The 21861-nt window shown below is 41.0% G+C and overlaps 1 protein-coding gene across 3 annotated transcripts in view; it reads right to left on the bottom strand.

Moving 5' to 3' along the window:
• Positions 1-21394, bottom strand: part of Tnip3 (TNFAIP3 interacting protein 3) — an 87445-nt gene extending 66051 nt beyond the window's left edge. For all 3 annotated transcript variants that reach the window (XM_021653053.2, XM_060373823.1, XM_060373824.1), the window contains exon 1: positions 21320-21394. The gene's annotated coding sequence lies outside the window, so the exon portion shown is untranslated. The remainder of the gene's footprint in view (positions 1-21319) is intronic.
• Between the last annotated feature and the right edge of the window lie 467 nt (positions 21395-21861).

Here is a 21861-nt window from a genome sequence, read left to right as displayed (position 1 = left end):
ACACAATGGAATACTACTCAGCTATTAAAAACAAGGAAAAAAACATTTGCAGGCAAATGGTAGCAACTAGAAAAGATCATCTTGAGTGAGGTAATCCATAAGCAGAAAGACACACATGGATATACTCATTTATAAGTGCATATTAGCCATATAATATAGGATAAACATACTAAAATCTATACTCCTAAAGAAGCTAAACAACAAGGAAGACCCTAGGGAAGATGCTCAATCCTCATTCAGAAGGACAAACGTGATAGACATTGTAAACAGGGAGAAGACAAGGAACAGGACAGGAGCTTACCACAGATGGCCTCTGAAAGACTCTACTGATCGAAGTATTGAAGCAGAGGCTGAGACTCATAGCCAAACTTTTGGCAATGTGCAGGAAATCTTATAGAAGAAGGGGAAGATAGAAAGACCTAGAGGAGGCAGGAGCTCCAAAAGGACACCAACAGCACCAACAAACTTAGCCCTGAGGGCCCTGAAGAGAATGATACCCCAACTAAGGAACATGCATGGAGAGGACCTAAAACCCCAGCTCAGATATAGCCCATAGACTCAGTTTCCAAGTGGGTTTCCTAGTAAGGGGACCAAGGGTTTTCTTTAGCATGAACTCAGTGGCAGTGTCTCTGATTACCTCCCTCTGTGGGGTACAGCCTTGCCAGTCTATAAAGGGAGACAATGCAACCAGTTCTGATGAGACCTGATAGGCTAGAGTCAAATAGAAGAGGAGGAGGATCTCTCCTATCAGTGGACTAGGAGAGTGACCTAGGGAGAGAAGACGGAGGAAGGGTGTGTTTGTGAGGAGATGAGGGAGGGGGCCACAGCAAGGATACAAATTGAATAAATTCTAATAAATTAGAAGAAAAAGAAGAAGAAGAAGAAGAAGAAGAAGAAGAAGAAGAAGAAGAAGAAGAAGAGAACTTTTTCTTTCTTTTTAGAAAGAAAAAAGAAGAAAAAAATAAATATTATGACCCTTCACCCCAGAAAGCATTACTTAAACTAAGTAACTAAGTGATATTTAGTTCAGTGTCATTTATAAGCAAAAGCTTGCCAAACCAAATATTTTCTATTCATTTCTTTGTATGAAGAATGGATCGTTCATTCCTAAATAAAATGGCAAAACAGAATTCTCTTTATCTGTCCTGAAATGTTAAGACATTATTTACACGTAGCAACTTTTACATGAACATTCAGCTAAGAAAAACATTTGGTGCAAAATCAATTGCTTGTCTTCATTAATTTTCATGGTATTGACATAAAAGCTAGTCTTGTGTTTGTAGAAATATAACCACACAAAAGTTCTAAAAATCAAAGAATTCAGACTATTTGAAGGATAGAGGAGCTTCCTGAGTAACTGGCATTTCAGAGATAATCTACTTTGGCCAAACAATCTACTGTAGAGCTAGGGATGGGCAAGGGAAACAGTTCTAAGGAGCAGCTTGCCTAGCATGTTCAAGGCCTTGAACTTCACCCCACTATTGTAAAAAATCAAACAAAAGACAAGCAGGAACCGGTGTGCCCTCCGGAAGTCAGAACTGTCTTTCAGTCTTACAGGTGAGAGAACAGGTCACAGACCCAATCTCCTGCCCACGACTGGGGCTGAACCACAGCATATCACCTAGGAACTAATGATGCAATTTCTACCTGTAGAAAGAAGACACAATTTCCACTGTTTACTTTATAGATGTTTACATCAGCAAATAATTTATGATGATAATTTAAGTTCGTGCTTGTAGATGGCTGACAACAGTTAACAGGTCATCTAGAACAAAGACTGAAAAAAAGCTGTGTGTGGGTGTGGTCTGTTCTCCTCTTCCGCCAGGTGGGTCCCTTGGATGGAAGGAACTTGGGTATTCAGGCTTGGTGGCAAGAGGTTTTACATGCCCCATTTTCTATGTTTATATTTTTGCCTCAAAAATTGGGAAACTTACATTTTACTTTCTCTGATTAGTGCATCATTGGACCAGGGAAAGGTTTTTCTTTTGCGTGTTAGAAATTTCATCTTAAAATTTTCCTATTTTATCCAGATTCCTTATGAAAATCCTCTTTATAAAATGGGCTCTGGATTAGAATAAAAGTTTAGTTCAAGGCATTTAGGAACAAACACAAATAGATTTTGCTCATATGAGATTTAACACATAAAAAGGCAATGCACTTACTTAAGCATGCTAGTGACAAGTGAAAATCAGTTCGAAAGCTGTGAGCTACCGTCAGTGTGATACAGAAAGCATCCTTAAAATCTTTCAGTGGTGGCTCTCGAACCTGGCTCTCAGCTTCAGGATGAAGGGCTGAGGTGCTGTTGGAAGACACACCCACACTACACGCTGGAGCTGATCTAAACCTCCTTAGAAAGCTAAAGCACCAAAATATTGAGACTAGGCCAGGAATCCAGAGGAATCTGAGACTATGTCTAGGAGTCTTTATCTAAAATATGTGGGCTACCATGAGGGAGAAATAAAGCGTGGCTGTGTTGTTCTGGTAAATAAGGAGGCCTATGCAGGAAACAGAGACCTTATTCTATGGCAACCTAATGCCCTACTGTAAGAAAAACCTTGTTTGATGACACATACATCATACCCTCACTGAAGATCAACTCCAAGCAAAGACAATTTAAACAGCTTTTCTGAGCTGGGATCCTAGGTATAGGTGCTTCATTCCCATGCACAAAACCTTGAGTTTCATTCCTCTCTCTCTCTCCCTCTCTTGCCTTCCTTCCCCTCTCCCTCCCTTCCTCTCTCTTTCACACACACACACACACACACACACACACACACGAAAGTAAAAAGAAAAGAAATAATAATTTTAAAATTGAGTCTATATAAAAATTTTTGTCCTATTTTTAAAAATAGATTCTAGAAGGAAGTGAGGAGTATTGGGTAATCACCATTTCTGAGGAAGTGCAAATATGTGGCAAGAATCTGGGCAGGCCAGGTTTCATTCAGGTTTTCGGTCAATTATAAGAGAGATAAGAGGCATAGTGACTTTTTAGCCATTTCAAATCAAATGCTAAAACAAAAAGAATTAACTGTAGGAAAGTGAACAAACATAAGGATTGGCTAAAAAGTGCCACATGACTTCATTGTAAAGAATTACCTTCAGAAAAATTAACTTAAGACTCATGGGCCCAGGCTCTCAGTTACAAAGGGTTTCCAAGACACCCATAGTGACCAATCATAACACTGCAGAGAAAAAAAAATATCTTAAATTAGGATTGGATTTTATCATCATCCTACAAGTAGATACTCAGCAGGGATTAGAGCCTGGAGACTTCTTGGTGGTTAAGATAATGTGTCAATCAACCAAACCAAACCAAACAAGCAAAACAAAAATTCCAGAACTGTAGAACTCACATTCTGAGGTTTCTGTTAAGATCAACAAAACCTTCAGCTCCATCCTGCCTCCAAACTATCCTATAGTGAGTGAATCTACAACTCAGTTCTGTAATAACATGGCTTGAAAGTTCTAGTCAAAGTGAAGGACAATGATCAAGACTGCTGATTGACTTGAGTTTAAAAAATGGGATCAGGAAGATAACACGGCCTGCAAGAATCATCTGGGTTCCACTCAAACAGGAGGAGAGACTGGACTCCGCAAAGTTATCCCATGACAGGTATGCTGTGGCATGCATGTACCTAAATGCACACACACACACACACACACACACACACACACACACGGTACACATGCACCACCCACACAAGCAATAAATACGGTCCTTTAAAAAATAGCTTGTCAATTGGCAGCTCAGTCTCCACGTGGATCTCTGAGGGAGGGGAGCAGGGGCTGTCTCTACCATGAACTCTGTTGACTGCTCTCTGATCACTCGCTCCTGATGATGCAGCCTTGCCAGGCCCCTGGGGAAGAGGATCCAGGCGGTCCTGATGAGACAAGCTATGAGCAGATGGCAATAGTGGAGAACTCCCCATGTCAGTGGACTAGGGGAAGTGGATGCGGGGAAGAGAAAGGGAGGGTGAGACTGGGGGAGTTGAGGGAGGGGGCTTCAATTAGAATATATAATGAATAAATTGTGAAGAAAAAATAAAAATAAAAAACATGTCCTAAAACATGTCCTAAAACAGTAGAAAGAATCGCTAAGTATTTAGTAAGATGATGTGATTTTCTTCTTAGAAACCCCACCTTTCAGCAACAAATCAAATAATCCAATTAGAAAATTAGAGCTAAACAGAAAATTCTCAATAGACGAATATCGAATGGCAGAAAGACACTTAAAGAACTGTTCAACGTCATTAGTCATCAAGGAAATGCAAATCAAAACGATCCTGAGATTTCACCTTACACCCATCAACCTGACTAAGAGCAAAAACTCAAGTGACAACACATGCTGGAGAGGATGTGGAGAAAAGGGAACCCACCTCCACTGCTGGTGGGAATGTAAATTTGTACAACCACTTTGGAAATCAATCTGGCACTTTCTCAGAAAATTAGGAATAGCGCTTCCTCAAGATCCAGCTATACTACTCCTAGGCATATATCCAAAAGATGTTCAAGGACATTTGCACAACCATGTTCATAGAAGCTTTATTTGTAAAAGCCAGAATCTGGAAACAATCCAGGAAACTGAGGAATAGATGCAGAAATTGTGGTACACTTACACAATGGAATACTACTCAGCAATTAAAAACAAGGAAATCATGAAATTTGCAGGCAAATAGTGAGGTATCCCAGAAGCAGAAAGACACATATGGTATATACTCACTTATCAGTGAATATTATACATATAATATAGGATAACCATACTAAACTCTGTACACCTAAAGAAGCTAAGCAAGAAGGAGGACCCAGGGTAAATTGATCAGTCCTCACTCAGAAAGGCAAACAGGATAGACATCGGAAGAGGCAGAAAACAGGGAACAGGACAGGAGCCTACTACAGAGGGCTGTTGAAAGACTACCCAGCAAGGTATCAAAGCACTGCTCAGACTCACAGCCAAACTTTGGGCAGAGTGCAGTGAATCTTATGAAAGAAGAGGAGATAAGAAGACCTGGAGGGGACAGGAGCTCCACAAGGAGAACAACAGATCCAAAATGTCTGGGCACAGGGGTCTTTTCTGAGACTGATACTCCAACCAAGGACCAATCACAGAGATAACCTAGAACCCCTGCACAGATGTAGCCCATGGCAGCTCAGTCTCCAAGTGGGTTCTCTAGTAATGGGAACAGGGACTGTCTCTGACATGAACTCAGTGGCTGGTTCTTTGATCACCTCTCCCTGATGGGGAAGCAGCCTTACCAGGCCACAGAGGAAGACAATGCAGCCAGTCCTGATGAGACTTGATAGACTAGGGTTAGATGGAAGGGGAGGAGGACCTCCCCTATCAGTGGACTTGGGTAGGTGCATGGGAGGAGATGAAGGAGAGGGGGTGGGATCAGAAGGGGATGGGAGGGGGTTATAGCTGGGATACAAATTGAATAAACTGTAATTTATAAAAAAGTAATAAATTATTAAAAAAAAGAAATCTCACCTTCCATGCACTTGCTCATGAGGCCATAGACATGAAGCTTTGTAAGTCTGCTCACTTTTTTACCTAACCTTTTCTTTTCTTCTTTATATTTCTTTTCTAATCATGCATTTCCAAACATGTTAGGCTTCCTGACTCTTTGTCGAAAGCTCACCCCATGTTCATTCACAGTACAGTGGCTATCTCTAAGTGGCTGCTTGCAGATTTCCATTGCTGCTAGCCCAATTCAAAAGGCATGCCTTTCTTCCTTTCCTTCATCCTCTACTGCTTGGTTTCAGACATCCCTTGGCCCATACCTACTGCAGGGCTAGGCTGCCCCTATGCTGAACTTTCCAGCTCTGGGTAGGGGCAGGGCCTTCCCCTCCCTTTTCACTATATAATGTAGACATTTTGGTTTCATAACTCTCTCTACCACTGGGTGGAAACTGAGATTTATAGTTTGCCTAGCCCAAAGTTATTCTTTTAGAATTTAATCTCTATTGGAATTGTCTTAAGGCTTTAAAACAAACAAACAAACAAACAAAAACCCAGCATGCTACTTTTCAATTTACATCGTTTCAGAGATGGTTGATATTGAGAAAATCGTGAAAACAGAATACTTCAAAGTGACTACAGGCCACAGGAACATTGACGGCACTGTGCCTCAAAGAAGTCACATGCTTAAACTTGTTTACAAAAAGATGCTTAAACTTGTTTACAAAAAGAAGAATCGTTAAGGTGTTGAAGAGAATAACAAAAGTGATTTGTATATAATGTGTAAATCTTGTAAGGAGATCTTCTGGATCCTGGTTGAAGGCCAGAGATGCAAAGTTGAAAAGAAGCTTAAGAGAAGGTGAAAATCTAGAGAAAACCTGGAGGTCTGAAGCTGGCCTCAAAGAAGATATACACAGTTCAAACAAAAAGTGAGCCAGAATAGTGATAGCACCAGCATGGGGAAGCAGATAGTAATTTGAGGGCAGCCTGTCCCAGAAAAAGTAAAAGCAGTAAGTGTCAGACCTGTAAGGAAAGAATCCTGCTATGCTTATTGCTTGGAAATAACCCCAGAGTAGCCTAGAAGTATCTGTGGCTGTCTCAGTGGATACACAGGAGAAAACAGTAGCCTGGGTGCAAGTGTGGCTCAGGAGATGGAAGAAGAAGTCGCAACTGGCAACCACCAGTTACAGATGTTAACCCCTGACAAGATGAGAGATGAAATTTATTACTGAACTGATTCTTATCTCCCTAAATTCCCCTGAAGTCAACGGGAACTGATTTTGGTGTCAAGCTGCAGTAGCCAGAGAAGAGTGCGACAAAAGAGAGAGAGAGAGAGAGAGAGAGAGAGAGAGAGAGAGCTGGTCACACACACCTCACACCCCAACATGCCAGGCAGAGCATCCCTGTGGCACCCGAAGGGAAGAGCTGTTTCAAGAAGATGTCTGCGAAGAGACACCAGAACAAGTGATGCGTCAGGCAGCTCATCTGCCTTGAAGATTCCTAACTCCTAACTCACATGTGGTTTGATGGTGAAGACTTTATTCTTTCTTTGCTGGTCAAGTCCAGAACCTTGGAATGGTGCTCCTGCCCAGGGGGAAAGGGTGCCTGTGCAGGCAAGTGGTGCCCAGGGGCCTGTGTGTGTCCATTTTAATAAGCATTGTCAAGGTGGGGTGACGCTGGGCGTTTATTCTGTTTGTGTTTTAGGATGATGTGTCTGCTTTTCTTGGTTCCTTCCCTACTCCTGCCACCGTTACCACTCAAACCAGTGACACCAACCATGCCAGGGGGGGGGCTGAACAGCAGCTTTACCAACTTTGAAAGACTTTTTGCAAAGAAGCCACTACACGAATCACAAAATCTCTTTTGCATAATCTTAAACTAAGTAGAATATTAACAAACCAAGTTTTCTCAAAAATATTATAGGAGGGCCCTCCGTACTCTTTATATAGACCCATTTTCTCAAAACTATACCTAGTTAGAACTCGCCAAGCTGCGGGGATTTTTCCACACTTCTGAGCAGCATTTTTTAAATCTTTACACAGAGCTGTGGCAGTTGGCAGCTGTTGAGTCTCCAGATTCTCTGCACGTATAAAGTGACCCTGAGCATGTGCCCAGGGCAGCAGGTTCCCTCTGAGCATCAGGTAACCACCCACAACCTGCTGATTATAATACATCCTTTTCTTTGGTGAAACTGTTCAGTTCAAAGAGCTGTGGTTAACTGCTGGTTGTGGTTTAAAGATCAGGGAATCATTTGCCAGACATTACCTTGGCCATCTGTTTTTTTCTTGTTGTTTTTTTCCCCACAGAATTTTTGTTTGTTTTAGCGTCCTCAGAGAGCATAGTGTTTCTTTTCCCCTAGCAGATGTCTGGTTCCCTGGCCTCACTGGCTACTTCAACTCCTCTGCTCAGGCCCTGTTAGGAGAGCAAACTGGAACGTAACCAAGCCTGGAGGACAGTGTCACAAAGGGAAACTGTCTCTTTGATCTGCCAGGTTAGAGGGAAAGCAAAGGTCACTTTGTGATAAGAGACTTGACTGCAAGTAAAAGTGGAACTTGGTGTTGAGGAAGAGAGTAGGAGTTGAAGGTCAAGGGGAAATTTGGTGGCTTTAGTAACTATGGTTGACTTGTGAATGGACTCTAATGATGAGTAGGGGGCAGGAAAGAAAGTATGAGGTGTGAGGAAAGTCCAGAAAGCCCTGCTAATCAGATGTTCCACGAGGGAGCAAGTGTGGTGACCACACGGAGGCTGAAGCTGAAGAGCTGCCCCACAGACCCCGATGCGGATCCATTGCGATGGCTTTCTGCAGCCACAGGTTCCACGCTAGAATCTCCCACCAATACTCGGCATTTTGTTTCTCAGGTGTTTGTATTTAGTTTTCTAAGTATTATATTATATGTTTCAACAGTAAAAAGAATGCTAAAATCTAAATGAAAATAGCATTTTAAAAACAGAGACATTATCGCACTTCCTCACCAATAGCTCAGGCCAACGAGAACAATGCGTTTGGGTGCCCATCTGTGTTTCATGGAGAGCATGTGCAACTTGGAGAGAGCCCTAAAATGCAACTTAAAATGTGGATTATAGACACCAGCCAGCTGTGGTTTGGGAAGATTTCCGTCAATCACATAAACTCATTTATTCAACATTTGTATTGCAATAACCCACTGTGAGTGAAGATCTTGTTTTGCTCATATATAAATTAAGGAACTACTTCACATCAACTCCAACATTGAGATTGTGCTGTTGATCTTAAATGCCACATTTTAGACAATGAGATAAATATCTAGGTAATCTATTATGTTATATTGGCTCATTTATTTACTTATCATATCATATAACTTTATGTGGTAAAAAATGGGGAACAGAGCTAAACAGAGAATTCCCAATAGAGGAATATCAAATGGCAGAGAAACACTTAAAGAAATGCTCAGCGTCATTAGTCATCAGGGAATTGCAAATCAAAATGACCCTGAGATTTTACGTTACACCCATCAGACTGACTAAGAGCAAAAACTCAAGTGACAACACATGCTGGAGAGGATATGGAGAAAAGGGAACCCTCCTCCATTGCTGGTGAGAATGTAAATTTGTACAACCATTTTGGAAATCAATCTGGCACTTTCTCAGAAAATTAGGAATAGCGCTTCCTCAAGATCCAGCTATAGCACTCGTAGACACATCTTCAAAATATGCTCAAGGACATTTGCTCAACCATGTTCATAGAAGCTTTATTTGTAATAACCAGAATCTGGAAACAACCCAGATGCCCCTCAACTGAGGAATGGATACAGAAATTGTGGTACATTTACACAATGGAATACTACTCAGCAATTAAAAACAAAGAAATCATGAAATTTGCAGGCAAATAGTGGCAACTAGAAAAGATCATTTTGAGTGAGGTATCCCAGAAGCAGAAAGACATATATGGTATATACCCACTTAAAAGTGAATATTATACATATAATATAGGATAAACATACTAAAATCTGTACACCTAAAGAAGCTAAGCAAGAAGGAGGACCCAGGGTAAAATGATCAATCCTCACTCAGAAAGGCAAATAGAATAGACATTGGAAAAGGGAGAAAACAGGGAACAGGACAGGAGCCTTCTACAGAGGACCGTTGAAAGACTCTACCTAACAGGGTATCAAAGGAGATGCTCAGACTCATAGCCAAACTTTGGGCAGAGTGCAGGGAATCTTATGAAAGAAGGGGGAGATAAGAAGACCTGGAGGGGACAGGAGCTCCACAAGGAGAACAACAGATCCAAAATGTCTGGGCCCAGGGGTCTTTTCTGAGACTGATCCTCCAACCAAGGACCAATCATGGAGTTAACCTAGAACCCCTAGAACCCCTGCACAGATATAGCCCATGGCAGCTCAGTCTCCAATTGAGTTCCCTAGTAATGGGAACAGGGACTGTCTCTGACATGAACTCAGTGGCTGGTTCTTTGATCACCTCCCCCTGATGGGGAAGCAGCCTTACCAGGCCACAGAGGAATACAATGCAGCCAGTCCTGATGAGACTTAATAGGCTAGCGTCAGATGGAAGGGGAGGAGGACCTCCCTTATCAGTGGACTTGGGTAGGGGTATGGGAGGAGATGAGGGAGGGAAGGTAGGATTGGGAGGGGATGAGGGAGATGGCTACAGTGGGGACACAAAGTGCATAAACTGTAATTAATAAAAATAAATAAATTAAAAAAAATTTTATATGCCTTAAACATGCTAGGCTTTATCATTGAGTTACATCCATTCGGAGAACCTTGATTTTTCATTACTGGGTATTTTTACATCATACAAACATTAATTTTATAAAACAAACATTAGAAAACACACACAAAAAAGTTTGCTTCACTTCCACTGGACTCTGATGGTTCAGTATTATGAGCATGTTGCTGGATTGTTCTCTGTGTTCATACAAAGGTTTACTCAGACATGTGTATTCTTTTACTTTTTTTTTTCTTTTTTTGGAGGCAGAGGCTTGATCATCCTGTCTTAGTCTTGAGCAAACTAGGCATACACCATACCTATCCTATCACAGGTTTTTATGATAAATATACCACTTATATATTAGTTCTAACTTTGTTATGTACAAATTTATTTAAAGTTGTTACATATGGACACAAGTCAAGACTTCTTTTAAAATAGTCTATAGGGTGCAGGGCTAGCTATGTAACTTTGTGTTCCAACGTGACCTTTATACTGAAAAATAAATGAGGGGCTGGAGAGGTGGTTCAGTGGTTAAAAGCACTGGCTGTTCTTCCAGAGGACCCGGGTTAAATTCCCAGCACCCACATGGGCATCTGTAACTCGAGTTCCAGGGGATTTGACACCCTCACACACACATACATGCAGGCAAAACACCAATGCATACGAAATTATAAGAGGTAGCCAGGTGGCCAGAAAGGTGCACTCCCACAGTGTTTGTGAAAATTGGGCCTATTTGGGCTGCTCTTTGTTTTGTTTGTATTTGTTTCTGATGTCAGCCCTGGAGACTGAAGAAGATGAAAGGATCTGAAATGTTCAGAGAATTATTCAGAGGTATAAAGAATTGTTTAAAAGCCAGCAAAGCCTTAAGAGTGAAAGAAACAGACCAATGACGTGTTCAACGCATAAAGAGCTCACTAAGCTTTGCTTAGAGAAATTCTTAAATCAAAGGGAAAATTCACAGATCCCTTTTCAGTGGAGTCTATTCAAGTTTCTTAGATATCATCAACTGAAAAGGTCGTGCGAAATGAAGTGTAATAGCTAAATATTAATGGAGGAAACTTTCAAGACACACACACACTCTATAAAAATTTAAAATTTTGCCAGGCAAGACCAGTGACCTGAACTTGATTCATGGAATCTACATACAGGTTAATGAGAGAACTGGCTCCTCTGACCTCCACATACGCCTGTGGCATATGTGCCTACCATAATTCAAAGCTAATTTAAATTTTAATTTAAATCTCTTAAAATCATATGCTGTATTGCTTCATCATTTTGGTGATCTTTAAGTCCCAACACTAAGTTATTGTATTGGGAATAAAAGCAAAAATAAACCAAAAGATTTGGTGCCTAATGAGGACAATTTAGACAAGGAAGCCGAAACTTAACATGGTAACAGAATTGATCAGTCTTTGTCTCTGGCCCAGCACAAAACACTCTATGGAAGTGACGTTACCCAAGATCCAGAAATGTCCTTTCTTGCTTGTAGTTCGTCCCTCTGGAACGTTTATGGTGATGAGGCTTCTGTGGGGGCCCATCCAAGGATGGGGCCTGGGCACCAGTAAGGTCACAGCTACACCTAGGGAACGGATGTCTTCCTAACCCACCATCGCCAGGGAAAGGAGCCCAGCCGAGGTCTCTTCCGGAAGGGCAGGAAAGCCCTCCTGGGCATCTGTGTACTCCTGGGTTCTATCTTCTGGTTTATTAATGATTTTCCTCAACAATTCTGCTGTTAGGAATTCGCCATGACAGGAGAGGGAAGAGGGGAGATGTAAACAAAGATTTAAACACGTTACAGCACTGCTTCTAGTGCTAAATGACTGAATTCAGGCCAAATATCTCAAAACAGGCTGCTGGTTAGATAAATAGCCATAGAGCCACGTGACAGGATACTCTCAAAGAAACAAAACAAAACAAAAAACACCAAAACAATTCGTAAATTTTCTTAATATACCGTCTTTTAAAAAAGAAAAAAGAGGGTTGGGGTTCAAGAGATGGCTCAGTGATTAAGCACATTGGCTGCTCTTGCAGAAGAATTAGGTTCGATTCCCAGCACTCACGGGACAGTTTGCAACCACCACCACCGGCCACTGCAATTCCAGAGGATCTATGTCTCCTTTAGACCTCGGCAGGCACAAGGCATGCGTGTGGTGCGCACACAGAGTGCAGAGCAAGCGCGAACTCATATGAAATAAAAACAGATCTTTAAAAATCTTTAAAAGAAATCTCAAAAGGGACCATTTTATTGTATACTCACCTTTTGAAAATATTTTTGTTGTATGTATTTACATTGTGTGCTTGGTGTGTGCCGCAGTGCAAATGTAGAGGTCAGAAGACAACGTGGAGGAGATGGCTCTCTCGCCCCACGGTGTGGGTCTTGGGGATCAAATCTAAGGTGCCAGGCTTAGTGGCAACTGCTTTTTGTCCACGGAACCTTCTTTCCGGCCCATTCCCATTATTTTTTTTTTTCATTTAATCTCTACTCCACTTGTTCATTATAAAATTGTGATGCCTCAGTTATACTGACTAACTTGTAATTTCCTTTTTAGTTGGATCTTGATTTGAATTTAGAAAGTTTGGAATAATGGAAAAGGAAACAGCACAACGCTTGCTTTCAAGAACAAACATGGCGGAGTAGAAAAATCAGCGTGGTGACATGTGGAGGACGGGAGTGAATTCACAATGCTGCAGGCCCGCAGGAGGACGGCTTCCAGAGAGTGCTTGGAAAATAGTGTTCTGTTACTGCTTATCTTGGATGAGGGTTAAACAGGAGTTGTCTTTGTTTATTTTTCTTGTCTACATTTCACAATCATTTGATTCTGCATGTATGCAGCACCTCTTAGAAGTAACACGCAAAGAAATAGCTGACATAAACTGTTCTAATTTTACTATTTGACAAAATTAAAAAAAAAATATTTAAAAAGTAAGAGGCAACTAGGATAAGAAGATGGTAACGTTAGATTAATTCGTACATTCAGAGACATGAGCGGCTTAGAGGAATGGCACGTGCAGGGCAGTTGCCGGCTGCCACGCCCTCGTTGCCATGAGGAACTACCTGTTCTGTTAGCAGCTAACCAAGCAACAGCACGACATGTACCAACTGAAAATGAGGAGCGGCCTCTTTCTGTGCAACGGGCTTTGATTTTGACGCAACGTAAATCTCAGTACCATGCAGAACACTATACAAACCGAAGCTCTAATTATGAATAACAGCATTCAGTGGCATCCAATTCAGATTCATAATGATGACGCTATGGCACGTGGAACATCTCTGAGTTTTACTGAAGATGTTTATGCTTGGTTTATGGATTTGTATTTGGACTCCTGGTTTATGTGTAAGGGTTCAACCTGTATTTTACTGTATTTTAAAACAGTAATTAACAGTACAGAGAAAAATGAAGCAAAGGGACAAATCAACAATTTGCATCTCAAAATAAATTTTCTTTTTAACATGCTAGTATTTTCTGTGATAATTGAAAAACAGGTGTGTAAATATAAAGAGATTAAAGAAATTTTAATGTTAAGAATAATTGTGTTTGGAAAGCAAAAATACCCTTGATTTAGAACTATTTCCTACATGTGAATAAGAAAAATGTCTCTAATTCTGTTGGCTTGGAAATGAGTTGATGTACAATTTAAGTCATTACATGCTAGTCTAATGAAAGAAGACATTGAAATATAAGGTGTCACATAGAATCTACGTCAATAGAAATCTAGCAAGATAAAAATTTCTGAAAGGGAAAAATAAAAATGTATTTCAAACAATTTCTCAGGATAATTACCAAAGCTACGTTTGTGCAGAGGCTGAAAGAAGCCCCCAGAGAAGAGAAACTGGTTCCCTCAGGGCACTAAATTTTCAATAAAGGAATCGATTCAAACCCAAAGCAAACTGAATTTCCCAAAGTCTGTTCCTTCATTCTACCTGCTTTTTCTTCAGTGTATTCACACAACTTCCTGTCAGAAAGTTGGAAAGAGTTCTAAATATCCTGTTTCTACTTGCCCTGAAAATTGGAATTTTGCTAACAAAGTATATTTCATCCTGCTGATCTGCTTTGAACCACCTCAAATTCAAGCTGCAGAGAGGGAGTGCTCTTGCCCTAGACTGTAAACCCATGAGGGTCTGTGTATTTATCAGGTTGGAGAGGACAAGTCAATATAAATTCTAAAACCTTACACAAAAAGAAAATGACTCAGTGCAAGAAGAGGAGGCGGGGAGGCTCTCACTCCTTCCCTGGCTTTGTGTCGGGTGTGGCTGCCAGGACCTGGAGCAGATCTCCACAGCAGCGTCAAGCTTTCACAGCTTCGTAGAAAATATTCCACTGAAACAGTGTCGTCTCAGTCTCCAGACACAGAAAATTCCACACATAGAAGGGAAAGTGGGGTTTCTTTCCAGGTAAATAGTGAGTTAAGTACTGGGAAAAGTCTAATCTGCTGTACTTTCCGGTGTCCTTCCTGGATAGCGGTAATAGCTTCACAAGTAATTGATGCACTGGGCCAAAAGTTTAACAAGCACAATTTATTAAAATCTGCAAAAACATAACACCACTGGTAGCTGCTTGGACTTTCCATACAAGTAGGACCTCATAAGTGTGTGATTGGCACAGAAAATATTTTTACAATGAGGATTATGGAGTCCTACTGAAAACACATGGCTCCATCAGCCCCACGTCTCAGTTCTCAGTGAGGGTCTCCACCAACTAACTAACGGTTAATTTCATTTGGTTGACACATGTCTTTCTTAGTTTGGAAAGAAAAAGAACTTAGTTAAACTGATGTCCGGAAATCCATCAGGACTAATGTTTGTATATTGGTTTGGAGAAATATACCTTTCTGAAAATCTGACACATTTCTATCACAACTAAATTAGTAGAATTTGTAAAACAATCATGATCTATTATTTCCTATGTATCATAAAAGTATTCGTTCATTTCTTCAAAAAGAGTTTCTCCTTTAATTAAAACTACTCCCTTCTCTGCAGTAGAGGGGATAGCTATCAAGAACCCCTTCTAGTCTGCCTGTTTATAATAGTTAAGTTTTTAACCAAGAAAGGAGAGGGTTAAAAAACAAAGAGGCCAAAATACTTGCTTACAATGCCATAAAAGAGATCATTTTAGTTTTTGATTACTACCACCATTGTCCTGTTCCAACCCGAACATCTGCCTGTCACCCCATAAACATACTTACACTTCTCTTCCCTTTATGAGCAAATAAATGGGGCTTTAAGAGACTTTTTAATAGATAGCAGCTGTTTGGCTGCTAAACACTGCATCTGGAAGGGAGTATGCTATTCACATGAAGGAAAAAAAAAAAACCAAACAAACAAAAACGCCCTATTGCTTAATTTTTCTTAAAGTACACTAATGTTTTACAAAAAGATGCATGAATGCTTGTGATGTGCAGAAAGGAGAGCTCCTCAAAGGTTTCTGAAAGCCAGCCTATTGCTACAGGGAGACCAGAGGCTGCTGCCTGGATAACGTATCAGGTGGTGTACAGTTGAGGGCTGAAGACTGCTGCAGTGCATGAACTCCGGGCCGGGGAATTCACCAGAACTGGCATCCACATCCTTCTGCGACAGTCTCTGCTTTGGACTAAGTTTAATCATTATGCTTTCCTAGCTGCTGTAACTGTAATATTCTGAATTCATGATCCACTTAAAAGTACTAAAAACAAATGTTGTGACAAAAATCCGGGAAGCATCTGCTTTACAAAAACTTTAAACGAAGCACTGACTCCAGGATCCCAGAGTGCTGAGTAAGGCTGCTTATAAAACACTGTGGAACATGCAAACCAAAATCACTGTTGACTCGAGCAGTGCCTCACACTGAGATAAGGGATGTCTCCACTTCCTCGCATTTCCTTTGAAAGGTAGCTCACGAGACAAACCTCAAAACTTCAAGAGCCCTGAATTTTGCCCTTGTAGATAGAAAATGCTCTCATTAGAAAGAACTCAGTTCAGCGGCAGTGAGCGATGGCTAACCCAGGCACTCTATGTGCTACTTCCTACCGTGTTTGCTCTGATCTCAAGTCTTTCTTTCACCTACCTACTGCAGCATTCATCTCATCTCCTCTGCCCTCTTTCTGGACCCCTTGTCACATATAGCAAACAGGTTGATCTGCCAGTTATCTGCACTTTTAGAAGTAATCTAAAACAGGCTCACCCTTCTCTCTTTTTTTCTCAGAAGGACTTAATGTTCAACACTGAATGAAAACAATACCAACTGTCAGGGTCTGTGTAATTTTTGGGCAAGGTAAACACAGAGAGATTAAAAAATAATATGTTAAATAGCATGTTAACAAGCATCTTCAACAAATGGTGCTGATCCAACTGGATGTCCACATGCAGAAAAATGAAAATAGATCCATATTTATCACCCTGCACAAAACTAAAGTCCAAGTGGATCAAAGACCTCAACATAAAACCAGATACTCTAAATCTTCTAGTTAGAGTCTTTCAGATGCGCTCAGTAGACTCCTGTCATACGTTAAATGCACATCCCATCTGTCTTTCTAAACGAAAGTTAGAAGAAAAAGTGGGGAACAGCCTAGAATTCATTGGCATAGGCGACAACTTCCTGAACAGAACACCAACAGCACAGGCTCTAAGAGCAACAATCAATAAATGGGACCTCATGAAACTGAAAAGCTTCTGTAAAGCAAAGGATACCGTCATCAAAACAAAACGACTACCTACAGATTGGGAAAGAATATTCACTAACCCTTTATCTGACAGAGGGCTAATATCCAGTATATACAAAGAACTAAAGAAGCTGAAAAGCAGCAAACCAAATAATCCACTTAAAAAATGGGGAACAGAGCTAAACAGAGAATTCTCTGTAGAGGAATATTGAATGGCAGAGAAGCACTTAAAGAAATGCTCAACCTCATTAGCCATTAGGGAACTGCAAATCAAAAGACCCTGAGATATCACCTTACACCCATCAGAATGACCAAGACAAAAAACTCAAGTGACAACACATGCTGGAGAGGTTGTGGAGAAAGGGGAACCCTCCTCCACTGCTGGTGGGAATGTAAACTGGTACAACCACTCTGGAAATCTATCTGGTGCTTTCTCAAACAATTAGGAATAGTGCTTCCTCAAGACCCAGCTATACCACTGCTAGGTATATACCCAAACTTTGCTCAAGTACACAAAAAGGATACTTGCTCAACCATGCTTATAGCAGCTTTATTTGTAATAGTCAGAACCTGGAAACAACCCAGATGTCCATCAACAGAGGAATGGATACAGAAATTGTGGTATTTTTACACAATGGAATACTACTCAGCAATCAAAAAAGAGGAAATCATGAAATTTGCAGGTAAATGGTGGGATCTAGAAAAGATCATTCTGAGAGAAATATCCCAGAAGGAGAAAGACAAACACAGTATATACTCACTTATATAGACCTATAAGATAGGATAAACATAATGAAATCTATACACCTGAAAAAGATAATCAAGAGAGCGGTCATGGGGTAAGATGATCAATCCTCGTTTAGAAAGACAGATGGGATGTGCATTGAACGTATGACAGGAGTCTACTGAGCGCATCTGAAAGACTCTAACTAGCAGTGTTTTCAAAGCAGATACTAAGACTCATGACCAAACCTTTGGCAGAGTACAGGGAATCATATGAAAGAAGGGGAGTTAGTATGATGGGGGAAAGATAGGAGCTCCACAATGACCAAATATATCTGGGCACAGGGTCTTTTCTGAGACTGACATTCCATTCAACCAAGGACCATGTATGGATATAACCTAGAACCTCTGCTCAGACGTAGCCTGTGGTAGCTCAGTAACCAATTGGTTTCCCATGGTTCCCAAGGGGAACAGGGACTATTTCTGACAGGAACTTCAATGACTGGCTCTTTGACCTCCCCAACCCCCAAGGGAGGAGCAGTCCTGTTAGGCCACAGAGGAGGGCTTTACAGCCAGTCCTGAAGATACCTGATGAAACAGGATTGGATGATTGGGGAGGAGGTCCCCCCCATCAGTGGACTTAGAAAGGGGCAGGGAGGAGATGAGAGAGGGAGGGTGGGATTGGGAGGGAATGAGGGAGCAGGATACGGCTGGGATACAGAGTTAATAAAATGTAACTGATAAGAAAAAAATAAAATTAAAAAAATAGCATGTTAACAGTAGGTCGGAGGATGGCTATAGCAAGTCAATTTAACACCACATAAAAAGGGCACCATCTGAAAACCTGGATATTCTTCTTAAAGTCATGAGACTCTGAAGATTACATACGGCCTTTGAAATCCCTACAAGGAAGTAAGCAGCTTCAGCATCTGTCTGAGACAGAGACATGGGGCAGGGATATCTTCTTCTACCTCTTTGTACAAACACTGTGGTTTTTTATTTCCCTCCTGCCTCTCTCTTAACCCTGTTCAGTCTTAAATTTTGTTTGATTTTTTTGAAACAAGGTCTCATCTTGCCTCTGCTGATCTCAGTCTTGGTATGTGGCTCTTTAACACCTGACCCTTCTGCCTCTACTTCCCAAGCACTGGGATGAGGTATGTCCCTTCTTCATTCCCATCCCACTTTCTTTCTTTGTTAATGTCAGAGGATGTAATATGACTAATCCTCAGGCTACTTCTGTAATGCAAATGCACAGCTTACCATATTTTATTAAAAGTTATTGTATGTCTATTGTTGTATTGGGAATCTTTCCCTTGATATAGATAAAAATCTTACCAAGGAGACAAGACACACACACACACACACACACACACACACACACACACACACACACCATTATAGAATGATAATGAATAGTATATAACAAAATGCTAATTTTTCTGTAATTGAGGTTGATATACTTGTGAGAGACACTGTTTAGAAGAATGGGAAAAATTAATACTGTGAAACAGTTCTAAAAATAAAAACAAGTGTATTAACAAACAAAAATTCAGAGCATACAACTTTGTCCTATACATTTTACTTCTAAATAATTGGCGAACACTAGTTATAAGCACATATAGGTGAGAAACAAAATCCATGTCAACGTGACTACCTTTCTAAGTTACTGCTAAGCTTGCTGCAAACTTTATTCAATTGCAAGCTTTTGCTTTTAGAATTGCCTCATCTGCTCGAGTCGTATAACAGTCATCACTGCAATTAAAACATATGAAACAAATATTTAACAGTAAAATCTCAGCAGGTGTGTCTTCTTCTTTAGGCAGGAGAGCATAAATGGGCCAGAGTCTGCGTATGTGTGGAGGTGCTGTGAGCACTGCTGTTTATTAATGCTACTGCTCTGGTCACCAATCAGTTGTAGACACTGTTGGCTGACTCTCCTGCCATCAGTTCCCTGTCCAAGCTTCTTAACCGAGCCCCTTGGCTACATCCATGATCTTCATATTGGAAGCAGGTTGTCCATAAACGCAGAACCTGAAAATTTGCCTCCAGCCCCACAGGTGTCTCCAACTGAAAGCTAACACTAAGACTCTGAGTTTCAATAAGTGTTTAATTATCTTTTTCCTTTAAGGGATTAAAGTCCTGGCAAGCTGGCTTAACAGGTAAAGGTGCTTAGAGCTAAGCCAGACAAGCTAGTTCAATGTCCAAAATCTGCAGAAAGGTTGAAATGAGAGGACAGACTCCATAAAGCTGTCCTCTGGTCTCCACACATGTGTTGGGTCATATGTACCCCTACACACACACACACATACACACACACACACACACACACACACACACACACACGAACAAGGAACTATTGGTCTATAACATAAATCCTTAGATATTTAGCCTCTTCATGGGAAGTCATCTGAGCTCCCCTTAACTTTACACTACACAAAGATGAACAAGTCCAAACGACCTGTTGCCTGACCCTGACACTCCTACCCGACTTTGCTATCACTGGGTCATGCACTTCTCTGTACATCTCTATCCTCAAGTGTAAAACTCTTTCCTTTCCCTGACTTTCTCACAGCTGAAAATTTATCTGGGCTTACCCGTCCCATTTTATTTTGTCTAATTTCATGAGACAGGGTCTTGCTTACTAGTCCTGGCCTAGATCTTCTGTGTAGACCAGGCTGGTCTTGAGCTTGTGAAGATTCTCCTGCCTCTGTCTCCTCTGTGTTAGAGGGATGGATCTGTACCACTTCATTTAGCTGTGTGCTGTTCTTTATTAGGCAGAGTATTTAATCATATATTATTATTCATGTTACATGTAGATTTTTAATTTTTACTTGTAAGCAGCTGTAGTCAAGGGCGTGTGTCTGCCTTCTCCAAGCAGCTAGCATAGCATCTTGCACATAAAAGATGCCAAATGAGAAGTGACACTTGTTCACTGTGTCAGTGAATAGAATGAGGCAGGAGAAAACCCTTTAATGATTGATAGGATGAAGGGGGTAGCTGAGGAAAGGAGGCCACAAACTTCTCACCCTGAGCCTGTGCTAAGGATTAAGCAAATCAGGTGATGGAAACAGAACTTCCTTGCCTTAGTGGTGAAAGAGTTGTTTCTTTAGGCAAAACTTGTGCAACTGAGAAATCATCCCCCACACAAAAACTTCGCTATAGACCTTTACCAAATACTTTCAAAACCAAATAACTTTCATGGTCCACCATAATTCTTGCCTCTTGGGTAGCAATGGAAAAAAAAATGTTCAAATCATGCACCCTGGGAGCCAGTGAGATGGCTTGGCAGGTGAAAACACTTGTGCAAACTTTGTGGGTGATTCAATCCCGAGAAGCCCCAGCAGAAGGGGGTAACTGAACTGATTCTTCAACTTGTTCCCTGACCTTGCCACATGTGCCTTGGCATGCAGCATCCTCTCTCTCTCTCTCTCTCTCTCTCTCTCTCTCTCTCTCTCCCCCTCCCCCCCTCTCTCTCTTTCTCTCTCTCTCTTTCCCTTTCTCCTTCCCTCTCCCTCCCTCCCTCTCTTTCCCATGTAAGTGTGTGTGTGTTGTCCCTCTGCCTTTTTCATAATGATGACAATGATAATGATGAAGATAACAAAATAAAAACAAACAAAACAAAAAAATTTAAATGGCACCCACCACCTTTCTTTGTGTACTTCATTCACTTTCATCCAGAAGATTTTCTTTTCAGAGTTCTTAACAGACTCATCATTGTTGAATCAAAGCGAAAACGCTGTAAGCAGAATATTTTCATTAGAGGAATGTACCCTGTAAGGAAAATGATGCTGTTACCTTTCATAATCTTCACATTGGTGAGTGATTGTTACCAGTGTCTCCTCATGTTGTTCATTTGGGAGTTGTCGACGTGGAATCTAAAAGATAAAATATATAAATAGAAAGCATTCAAGGCTCAGATATGAGGAGAAAATTTTATCAGTCTCAGAAAGAAAACCACTTGCTAGATGCATTTTCTGTTAAAAGTCATGTTTTTATTCTCATGACTTATTTGCCAGTGCTGTCAGTCATGAGAAGATAGGCCACAAGTGTGCCTTGTGCATGCTTCAGAGAAAGGGTAAAGCCCTGAGTATAAACAAAGGCTGAGCCTTTCAGTTAAGGAAGATTCTGATGACAGAGAGAAATTGTCCAGTAACAAGGAGAAGAAGGCTGGACATTCCAACATTCAAGGCATAAACTGTTAAAGCTGTCAGACTGACATGTTTGCGGTTCAGTTATCCACACTGCAGGGATAAGCTGTCCAGGAGTGCCCAGCCACCCGGTACGACCAAGGCCTTTCTTCCCAGAATACCGTTTACTACAGATTTTGTTCAATGGGA

The sequence above is a fragment of the Meriones unguiculatus genome, chromosome 21 (assembly GCF_030254825.1).
Source record: "Meriones unguiculatus strain TT.TT164.6M chromosome 21, Bangor_MerUng_6.1, whole genome shotgun sequence".
NCBI lineage: Eukaryota > Metazoa > Chordata > Mammalia > Rodentia > Muridae > Meriones > Meriones unguiculatus.
Note: the sequence above shows the minus strand (reverse complement) of the source record. Positions and strands in the feature narration are given on the sequence as shown.